General features: G+C 41.3%; 1 protein-coding gene across 1 annotated transcript in view; it reads right to left on the bottom strand.

Annotated features, from left to right (window-relative positions):
- Positions 1-12033, bottom strand: part of elmo1 (engulfment and cell motility 1 (ced-12 homolog, C. elegans)) — a 155569-nt gene extending 143536 nt beyond the window's left edge. Inside the window, exon 1 of the mRNA XM_084738408.1 lies at positions 11884-12033. The gene's annotated coding sequence lies outside the window, so the exon portion shown is untranslated. The remainder of the gene's footprint in view (positions 1-11883) is intronic.

The raw sequence follows: 12033 nt of genomic DNA, 5'->3' as shown, positions 1-12033 counted from the left end.
CAGAATCATGACTTCTGTGAGGGGTTTGAGGACAATGATGTGGGCTGGCGCATAATGAAAGTGGTCCAACAAAGATGCATCTCTCTAGTTGGCTCTCTTAGTTCTAAACTGGGTTAGCTTAGCTCTCTCGGGTGAGGTCCGCTGCACTTAATCTAATCCCTGTGCTTCCATTTCCAATGTGTTTATGTTGTCTAGTACATGTGTCATATTTCACCATTCAAGAAATGTTTGCTGGGATGTACTTTTAGCCTCAGTTTTTTAGCGTTAACTTTCTATTATGTAAACAGGCGTTAAGTAACTACACATATTTAGCCCCTTTTGCAGGGTTTTCGTTTTAGTGTGTCACGTGGAAACATTAACAAGTCAACTGGAAGAGGTCTCATCCGACTCAAGGAGTTTAAGCATTAGCATTAGCTTACATTAGCTAACTACGCTTAAGAAACCTGCGAGTGAGAGTCATCGTTTTAACCAACAAAATCCACGGTTATCAGCTAGAAATGAGAAGCTACCAATTTTGATGTTAAATCTGCCACCATTATCACTGTAAACTTCATATGTGCAGTGCGAGAATGGAGACGACATTTTTAATATTTTAATTATATACTGACCACCAAACTGAAAATGTCCACCAATTTCATTTCAGAAAACGCATAGCAACAGTAGCTAAGGAGGGTGGGGCTTAGCGAAGGGTTAACTGCAATTTTAAACACAAATTAACTCTCATTTAGATCTTCATATCGGAGTTGCTGTGGTGGTCATTCTTAGGCCTCCCTGTTTAACAGTGCACAGCAGCTGCTGTATGACAACTGCATTTCTCTTTTCAGTCAAACCTCAAGTCCTCTGAACAGAAATAACTTGAAATGAACAAACTCACTGCAGCCATAAGCAAACAAGTGGGGGAAGTACCAAAGGGAACTACTATCTAAAAAGGTGTTTTTGTAGTGAAGCATTGTGAGGCAGCGACACCATCAAAGATTACACACACAGGTACACATTCTGCCAGCACCTTCTGAGCACGTACTGTACTGTAATTCTGCTTCCTTTCCATTAACTAAATAAATTAAATCTCAAGCGAGTCATTTTCTAACCAATCAAGTCAGAATACTGGGACTTAAAGAGAATCATCAAAGAGAGGCAGAGAGTACAAGAAAACAAGGGAAAAAAAGGACAGAGAGACCATACTGGCAATAATGTGAGGATAAAATAAGAAAAAAATAAGTTTTTCTAGGTTTCTTGGAAACAGTGTCACACCTCCACCCCTCCCACATCCTGCAAAACAACAGGGTAGCTTTATTTCCGGTCCATCTCACTGAACCTCCAGTCATCCGTATGTGCTGTCCACTGTCATCAAGGAACAGCGTTGACAAGATCAGTGTTGTGTGCGCGCCTGCGAGACGCAGAGAGACGACATGGGGTCGACCTCTGTTTGGGCCCCGGCTTCAACATAGTGACTCGGAGCTCAAAAACACACCAACACATCTATGTATACACACAAATATACAGACAAGATCAGTCAGACCTTTCCTTTACTGGGAAAAAAAACCTTCCTTTAATCTCACCTTCCTATGTCTCTTTGTTGTGCTTTACTGTATGCAATACTGGGCTTGAGAGATTAAACTGACCATAGTGCCAGACAGTCCCCATGTCCACCCTTGAACACCAAACAGTTTTGTGTGTAACGTTAATGTAATGTTAGTATATTATCAGTAACTTTGTCTTATCAATTAGATGAAAACAGATCAACATGACTATGTATTATTACGATAAACACGTTCTTTGGTTTTCAATTCCTTGTCAGCCACATTTATACTACTATGAAATGTGTGTTAACTCCTTCAAGCAAAGTTTGCAGCATTTACAGAAAGGGCACAATAAAGGCCTCCAAAAGTCATTCAGAGAGCCCCCAAGCACTTGCTGATTTTGCAGGAGGACAGCCCCGAGCCCTTGAGGACTTATCAGGACTTCACCAAAGTACTCTTTATGTCCATCTCTATAACCACTCGGCCTGACACACTCCGTACTGGAAGTTAAAGACCTGGAAGCTTTGTGGGGCTGGCAGTTAAAAATGATATCAATCGATGCAGCATAACTAGAGATATCATCTTTTAATTTCATGCTCTCTTCTTTCCTGTCAAAACCTGGCACCTACTTTACCCACAACGCAACTCGAACATTCACAACTCAGTTGGAGATTCAGGTGGATTACACCCACGGACATGCAGTATATGCATAGATGTTGCATTGGCCACTTATCGTCACTTACCGTCATATTATTGAGTTGTTTTTATATTCAAGGGTTCATGATTTTTGTGGTGCACGTTAGACAAAAAAAACCCTTTTTTTCTACTTCATGTAAATCATAAACCCTTGAATGAATAAAAGCCAGTCCTTTTTATCCAGGAAAAAATGCTGCTACCCCATTTATATAAATGTGTTTACAGGCCAGTCTTAACCTGACTAATAATGTGGACGTACAATCCAAAGGCCATTGCTGTTTCTATGTACATATGTCTACAGTTATGCTTGGAGTGGCTAATGAAATCTCAAGCTAATAGCCTCAAGCAGAGATGAGGGGCAGTTTTCAGAGGTTTGGCTCACCTCTTTTTAACTCCACACATAGATATTGTAAAACTTGGATGTACACTCTGTGATTCATAGGTTTTTTTAAGAGCTGTTGTGACGCTCAGTTTGGTGGCTCCAGATGTTGGCAATGCCTGATTCCTCTTAACTCACAGCTAATCCAAAAACGGCCCTAATTGGGCCTTCCTAAGTCTCGCCCCTTTTCATTTAGTGCTCTAGCGCCCATTGAGCAAGCTTGGTACCTCGGCCAACTTTCTCCTTTCTTGTGTTTTTTTTTTAACTTAAATATGCATTGTGTTAGACTTAGGTTGAAAAAATAATGTTTGAAGATGGTTAAAAGATTTTGCTGGGGGACCTGTAAAAATGACATATCCACATCTTGTATTAACCAATGTTATCAAAATGCTAGCTAATCTAGTGCTTGGTAACATTAGTTATATGTTGCTTTTACAGGAAAAGCAAGCAGGACTGTCATAAGCTCAACTCTAATTGGAACACAGAGCAAAAGAAGCAGGACATGGCAGGGATCAATTATGCTTAACTTTAAGCCTTAATAGAATTTCAGTGGATGAGTTTTATAATCTTCACCCCCTGCCTAGTTGTCATGAAGACAGAAAATGAGCTACAGAGACCAAAACCATTTTTATACCAGGCTGTAAACATGTTTATTTCTGCTGTAAAGTTGGGCATTTTAATATGATGGTCTATCACTTGAGGCAGTTTATCAGACTTCACTCAGCTCCCTCTGGAGCCACGAAAAGCTTTACAACTTTTTTTTTTTTTTTTACATATGCAGAGGTACACGCCAAGACATGCCAACAGACTTTGGTGTGTAAAATTGGTTTGAGTTCCCCTTTCAAGTATTTATATCAGCTATAAAGTGAAGTTAAAATTAATCTGCCAGAAAATGTTAGGTCTTTCAATATGATGATGCCTGTTCCTTTTCTCTGCACTTTATTCCACCTTACGTTGTTTCAGTCTATTTCACCTGTGCATACTGCAGCAGGTATGCCGGTATTTTCTTTTCTGCTAAAACTAAACAAAAATTCTGCGACTGGAAGCAAGCCAGCATCATAAAGAACAACATTAAAGCTCCAGGGGACATGGCACCTTGACATCTCCTGCCTGCCCTTATAATCTGATATGTAAGATACTGTTCAGCTCACACCAGCAGTTCATAAACTTTTTGTGCAATACACAGTGAGAAAAAGCACAAATAAGACTGCAGCACACATACACACACAGTTCATAAAAATCTTTATCCAACCCAGATCTAACATCAAACAGAAAACTCATTACCACATCAGACAAAAACAGCCACGAACTAATGGGTCAACATTTTTGAAAATACCAAAAGTCAAGTGCACACTTTCGGGAAAATAGTGCGGAAAACCAGGGCACCTCCACTAACTCACGTTCGCTGGAGACGGTAGTGGGCGAGACTGTCAGGGGAAGCAGTGCACACTGTGGGGCCTTAAGGGATTCACACACACACACACACACCTTTCTAAGCCACTGCAATCATGTAGGGATTTAGCAATGATCCATGTGTGTGCCTGATCAAGCACTGGTAGACCACCTGATCATATTTCCATGGAGAGAGGAAAAAAAGGCAAATGGATATATGGATGGATGACTCATGGACGCATGGATCAAGAGACGCAGAGGTGTGCGAGTGGATGGAGTGATGGATGGAAATGGCAGTTTGACAGAAGCCATCCATGTCTGAACAGCAAGCACAGAGATCAAGCCATGACCCACACTATTACATACCACCAAAAGGCCTGTTAGACACATGTGCACACACACATGCACAGCTATAATTAGGTTACAGCTGAAGAAAACCTGTGTTTAGCACCTGGGTCGTACTGACACACCAGCATGGAGCTACTGTGAAAATGACGCAGGCAAGCCTTGAAGAAAAATAAAAACTGACACAGCAGCACACGGCACTGTCTGCACATTTCTACAGCACATGTGCACACACACATGCCATAAATCACACACTGAGCGACATTAACATCACTAACACATACAGCATAAAGGATCATACAGGAATTTAGTGGAGCCAAATAATCTTTTCTCATTGAATTAACATAAATATAAAAGTTTTATTTATTTAGTTAATGAAACTTTAAATTTCTAGTATTTATTTTAAGAACTTAAAAACATGAGTTCTTCTAACTGGAAGTCTTCTGACTTGAAATGATGAGTTGAATTAATGTACTGTACAGACTAACTCAATAAACATTAAGATAAGATTCTGAGGAACATGATCAGCATATTAGCAGACTTCCCAGCATGCATTGCTTGAGAGTTAAAACTCTCCCGTGATTCTTCTCTTTTATAGTTTGAAGACTTTAGAAATTCAGAAATTATCTGTGTGTGTCTGATACACTTTAAGATAAGTCATGGTGATGAAATAATGAAAACACTGTGAACCATGATGACAGTTAGTATTGAATTCAGTCCCTGCCCCCCCCCTACAGTTAAAATTTAATAAATTCACTGGGAGCACTTTCACATATTGTCCTTATGATAATGCTGGAACAAAGTAGCTCCAACGGGAGCAGCTGAAGCTTTCAGTTCTTATTGTGAAATGAAAAACTCTTTAAACTCAGAAATTGAAAAAGGAAATTAAATTTGTTTTGTAATGTTCATGAGTGTGACTGATGAGTTGTTGGTTCAACTTAATATCTTAAGCTAAGTACAACTGAATTGGGTTAGGTACTTTTAAAGGTACTGACCAAATTTTGCAGTAATGAGTGCCAGTTCACATTAAATCAAGCAGGGCCAAATTCTGATACCTGGATGAGACATCTGGATGAGAGAGTAATCAGTCAGTGAGTCAGATTAATGAGCTGAAAGCAGAAGCAAGTACGGTTAAACTTAACAAAACTCCAACACCAACAACACTCGCTACTGTCTGTGTAATGTGAAATGCAAAGATGACAAGGGCAACATGTCTTACAAACAAAAAATATAGCTTATCTGAAGCTAAAGAGTATTTCTTAGCCTAAAAGTCCCCCACAGCAGCATCTGCTAAGAGTAGCACGCCTGCAGCCAGCGTCTAAACAGCTTCACCTAACCCATCGAAACAACAAAAAATTAAGTGAGGCATCAACAACTTCATCATCATCTTCAGGTGATTAAAAGTTTATGTTTCGAATCATTATAAATGACCTCAACTTTAACTCAACTTTCTGGGGTTTTTTTTGTTTGTTTGTTTTTTTTACAGTGTATGCACAATCCTACTACAACAGCTGTATGCTGTCTAGTAGTCCCTAACACCTGCTCACAACTTGGCAATCCTGACAAAGTCCCCTCCTCTAAAATGTAAAGTTGGTTCAAGCCCCTCACACAGCTGGAGCAGGGATATACTGGTCAGACCGAGGACACTATCTAACCATTTATCCTGCTGGGTCAGTAGGCTGAGAGGCTCTTAGCTGAGAGATGCTAAATACCAAACACACACACACACACACACACACACACGGAGCAAGAGAGCTGGCTAACCTCTCACCTAATATTTACAGAGCTCTGCGGCAGTACCACAGCTGGAATGCAGCGGGCATAGTGAGGGCGCTGAGGGAACCGTATCAGTTTCTGGGTCATCTAGGGCTGCTTCACTCCGCATAAAGTCTAGACTTTAACAGAAAAACATGCCCGCGGATGCTCGCCGCTTAAACTGATGCATATTCTAAGAATGGATGGACTCTGGATGGACTGTGCCTGAGGGATACAACATACAGTTATAGAAACACAGGGTAATAAGTCAAAATGCATCCACAAGCGTTTTTTCCTTACACAATTGCTAAGAGATCATCTTAGTCGGTCATAAAACACATCAGTTTCTCTTATTTATTGCATTTTCTCACAAATCAAATAGTTGCCTGGCTCTGAGTTTAGCCCGAAGCGACAATCAGAAAACTAAAGAGTAGAACATGGCAGCAGCAGCAGTGCCTATGAGATCTCTCCTCACCCACCTAAGTCTGTCTGGCTGTCTGGCACCTTCCCATTGCACCTTCAGTACCTACCTGCTGTTTTAATTAACTTCATACCACAGGGAGCAATTATGCAAGGCAACATTCATCTCATTTGGAACCACAAATTAATCTAACCTCAAGCCACTGAAGGACAGGCAAGCAAGGATACCACTACATTAAAGTTTTTTTCTGTAAGCATTCTCAGTGGCTCCCAGCACAAAAAGACAAAAAAGAAGCAACAGAGAGATGACAGGAAACTTCAGACCCTGAAATTTTGGTGTTGCTGCAATCTTGAGGTTTTAGGAGGAAAAAAAATTGGGGGAAATGAGTTCATTAAGATGGACAGATAGCAGGCTGGGCATCTATCAAGGAGAAAACAATTTACATACCTCTGTTTCCCTCAGGGAGCAAGAACAGAGTGAGAGAGTAGATTGGGGGGGGCTGCGCTGCAATGATGAGAAGAAAGTGCAAGAGATGGTGGGAAAGAGAGAAGCTAAACCGAGCGAGAGTAAGATAGTATGTGTGAGAAAGCGAGTGTAAGGGAGTAAGCTAATGAGAGAACGATAACAAGCTGCAAGGGGAGTGTGTGTGTGTGGGGGGGGGGGGCTGTGTGACAGGCGAGAGGAGGCAGAAACAGCTCTGAAACTGGCAAGGTTGCACCTCGGGAGGTGTTGAGGGGATGCCAAACAGTAGGCAGTGTCAAACAGATGCACACCAGGATCTCTCGTATGTGATGCAACTCAATAAGCAAGGGCAGGCACCCGTCTTCCTCTCTCCAAAAAGTGCTCCATCTCTGCCTCTTTGCGCTAATCTGATTTCCTGGATTATGTTTCACTATTTAAAACAAAAACACCAAAGCGCTCAAGTTTAATTCCATCAGTTTATCTGGCGTATGACTTACAGAGCAAGTCAAGGCTGCCGCATTTTACCTCCTCACTTTTCATTTTCTCTTGTGTTGCAACACTCCATTTCTGTCGCTGATTTTTAAGACCCTGTAGGGATAAAGAAATATTTATCTGGGCATGCCAGCTAACAAGAAACGGAGGTTTGCTGTGGCTAATAAAACTTGTTTTCGCATGCGTGTGTGCATTCCTTTTGACATATAGGTCCCTCAGGTGGCTGTAAAACTGTAATATAAGTCTTGTGGCATGCTTCACTTCTAACCTGGACAACTACTGGACAACACTGTGCTCACACCAGACTGACATTCAAGCATTCAAGGACATTTATTATCATTACACAACACAGAGTTGTACAATGAAATTAGAGTTGTAGTTCCTTCATAATACAAAAACATACAACGTTGATGATTAATATAAAACAAAATAGATACATTGCCTCTACGCCCAGGAAACAATTCTGTAGTGCATTACTTGAATTTGTGTCAAGTTGAGTGGAAACAGCGGCAACAAGACGAAGATAAATAATTTTATTTGAATAAATAAAACATCCCATGTCAAAGTATCTACGTCCTATAAATGTCCTGTGTCAAAATAATAGTTGAGCATTACAGGATATATAAACATCGCTTTTTTTTAAAGTGATATAATTTTCAACAGTTTTATGAGGATGACAGCAAAGTTTGATTTGCATTTATTGAACATGTCTAATAAGTCATGGGAAAAAAATAGTGTTATTCATAATGTCATATGAATTAAATAATACTGTATGAAAATAAGTGTCTAACCATGAAGATAACTCTCATGTTATTTGTATATCATTCAACTAAAGATTTCTTTCATAATTTAATGTCACACCACAGAACACATTTACAATGCAGTTCACTGAAATGTTAAAAAGTTAATAACCAGTCATATTTTCACAAGTATCAGTTTTTACACTACATGTTTCTTCAAAAATACTGTTGACCAAAAACAAAGCTAATATATCGATTTCAGATTTTTTTTATTTTTTTTAAACTCCCTGATATTGGTATCAGCCCCAAAAATCCAGTATCGGTCTGGCCCTGCTTCACATACCAGTTTAATGGGAGAGAGTGCTCAAGTTAGTGGTTTGCTCCGAAGCACGAGATGAAAATTGCGTTCCTTGACTGCTGAAAGCTGCGCCAGACCTGAACCGAAAACCAAACATCAATCTCTAACCCACTGTCAACCACAGTTACATGAACTGGGAGCACATACAGGCCAAAACCTCACAATGCAACGCAGAACCTCTCAGTGCAAGTATGTAGAAACTCAGATTTCACATCAAAGAACAACTACAGCAACCAGACAATAACCTCTAACTTTCTACTTCGCTGCTTTTCCCAGAATGGCACTTGAAACCACAATTGACACCCCCCCCACCCCCCCACCCCCCCCCAACATCCCTCCTCATCAAGCTCTTGAACTGCCCCTATGTCAGTGTCTAAGACATGGCTGCACATGTCCCTGTGCTTCTGTATCTAGGGTATGTTTGCCCCGTGTTTATTGTTGAGTTGACACGATAACGCTGGAGTGCGTGCGGCTCCATCACAACAGGGACATCTTTGGTGGCTAACAGGGCATGTAAATGGGCTCTCACTCTATCAGAGGCCGCCTGGAGGGCCAGAGGGACCGAGAGACGACGGCAGCGTAGCCGCAGGGCCGCGCCGCAACTGACGTGAGGAGGAAAGCGCCAATGCACACTGTGAGCCACAGTACCAATGTTGCTGTGGCTGATTATGGTTAGCGAGTGATCATCACAGAGTAAATGTAGAGCAAGCGTTCTCAAAGTGGGGTCTGCGGATGACCTGGGGCCGTTTAAGGGCCGCTGTGGGACCAAAGGCATTAAGGCCTATGTAGCTCCACAGCCATATCATCCAGACTCAAGGACCCTTGTGATGGATGGGATGACTTTACAGTTGCAACAATTAGTCAATTAGAATTGATCAACAACTAATTTAAGATTACCATCAATCATATCATATTATCATTAATCATTTTGAGTCATTTTTTTAAAGAAAAAAAAATGTTCCAATTCTCCAATTTCAGCTTCTCAAATGTAAATATTCTCTGGTTTCTTTACTTCTCTATGACAATAAACTAAGTATCTTTGGGTTATGAACAAAACAAGACATTTGTAGATGTCACGTTGGGTTTTGAAAAATATTGATCAACATCTTTCTGACATTTTATGGACCAAACAACTAATGAATTGAGCGAGAAAATGTTCATCAGATTAACTGACAATGAAAATAATCATTACAGCCACAGATGGCTTGTTCAAAAGTATTCGACAAAAAGAACTATCAGTGTAAGTTTGGTCAAGTTTACATTTGACCTTTATGACTTTTCTGCTTGTTTGGCTAATATGTATCTCATACCCCCAACTGTAGCACAAACTGACTCAACTGGTTAGTGGGTAACTGGATCTGTCATAGCTGTTATTGTGGCAATAAAGATACTTAAAAGTCAGTATTGCACCAATTTATATTCATATTTGCATGTTTGTTTTCCTCCAAGACATGATTTTAAATTTTCAAATTAGTTCAGTTATTCCAGAATCTTTCCATGTGCCCCCGGTAACTGCAAGTACCCCTTGGTTGGGAATGGCTGATTTACAGTATTAATATTTCTGTGTTTCCGTTGAAACAAAAACACCAAAACGTCTGAGAAAAGGGCTGTTTGGGACCACAGACAGTAGAGTTAGTGGATGGAGCCATCCTGGCGTCACCCAGTGGTTTGTGGACTACTGTTTTGAAGCCTTGAGTTTTTGCATTACGAGAATCACCATCATGTTTTTTTGCAACCAGACCATGAACAGTACTAACAGAGCATGAAGCTGGTGAGTGACATACTGCTTTGTTTTGGCTTGTCCATTCAGCAGGAAATAATGTCAGCCTGACTCACCGCAATCTTTCTTGTATTACAACTAAAGGGTACACTAAAATATGTTTCTGAATACATCTTAGGTGAGAAATGCAATGAAAGAATATTGGTCCATATTTGATCAGGACTGCCAAGTTTGACAGTTTGATCTGAGTTTGGGAGGCTCCGGTGGAAACTGGAAATACAATGATGGCCACCTCCTATCTCATCTATATTTCTCTAAATAGGATCATAGTTTACTGAATGAACATCAACCTGTGTTGAAGAAGACTTGAAACTAGTGATTAAGACCATAAACTCTATATGAAACTATTTACTGAGGTCATAAATCAAGTGAGAATTAGGGTCATTTTCTCATAACACTCCATAGAATTGGACTTCTTTTTGCAACCAGTGGAGCCTGCCCCTGGTGGCCATTAGTAAGAACGCAGGTTTAAGGCACTTCCGCATTGGCTTCACTTTTCAGACCCAGAAACTCCATCCACTTCTTCTACTGTTTATGCTTAGTGGAAACCCCTTTAAACAGAGGTCTGATGCAGCTGTTCCACACCTGGGGACTGGGGGTTGTGGGCTAATTTTGAGGTATAGTTTTGAGTATACTATAGGTGATGAGGGGTCGCAGGTGGTCACTGTTGTTTCAAGGAGTCACAAGCCACTAAAGTTTGGGAAACACTGACATATGACAACTTTTGGGAACCCCTCATGCACAGACTCAAAAAGAACAAAGTCGTTTTAAGTTCTAGACCTCAGATAAATGGATTAACTCCCAGATTAAAATGCTTCTTGATATCTTTGTTGTCATCTCATGGAGGAGAGTAGGAAGAGCTCCAACACTGCGTTTGCTGCTCTCTACCCTCCTGTCTCCTAATCACAGGCCCACGGTGTGGCCAGCATGCTGGGCTGGAGTTACACACCGCACACCATTAAAGCAGCTCTTTAATTAGCAGTGTGGAGGGGAGAAAAAAAACGGAGGCATCTATAAACGCACCACTTTTTTTGGCATCAAGCGAACAGCATGCACTGAACAAACAAGCCGGGGGAGCAGCAGCAGCGGCGGCGGCGGCGGCGGCAGCGGCAGCCTCGGCTTAACTAGAGCTGCTGCAAAACACACAACTTGCAGCTTTTTAACACGCACAAAACACAACTAAAAATAACAACACGCACAGATTGAATTAACCGGCAGTTTAATATCCACTGCAGTTCAATGTGTCTCTGAAAGCGGGAGCGAGCTGCGATGCTTCAGTCAGACGTGCATGTCAATAAAGAACAGCGCCCAAAGCTGCCGCTAAAGGCACTTTACGCAAAAGTATAAAGACAGGCGGCGAGATAAACAGACAGAAAAGACAGGAGAAAGACAGTATCACCTCGCTACGATGTAACAGAGACAGAAACGTTTTCCGAGGCGCAGCGAGCCCCCAAAACATCGCCAACATTTAGCACGAAACGCCAAACAAGTGGAGCCAAAATCCCGCTCAGCTCCGCAAGAAAAGAAGAAAGCTTTGACCAACCTGACGAGGCGAGGACACTTCTCCCACTAAAGCGCTGGTGTCCGGAGTTAGTGTGTGTGTGTGCGTGTGTTGTGAGTGTGTGAATGTGTGTGTCAGTCAGTCAGTGGTGTTTCTCTCTCTCTCTCTCTCTCCTCTGTCGTAGAGATAGTG

Source organism: Lutjanus erythropterus, chromosome 16 (genome assembly GCF_056507025.1).
Source record: "Lutjanus erythropterus isolate fLutEry1 chromosome 16, fLutEry1.hap2, whole genome shotgun sequence".
NCBI lineage: Eukaryota > Metazoa > Chordata > Actinopteri > Lutjaniformes > Lutjanidae > Lutjanus > Lutjanus erythropterus.
The sequence above is the reverse complement of the archived record's forward strand: the minus strand, read 5'-3'. Positions and strand labels throughout refer to the sequence as shown.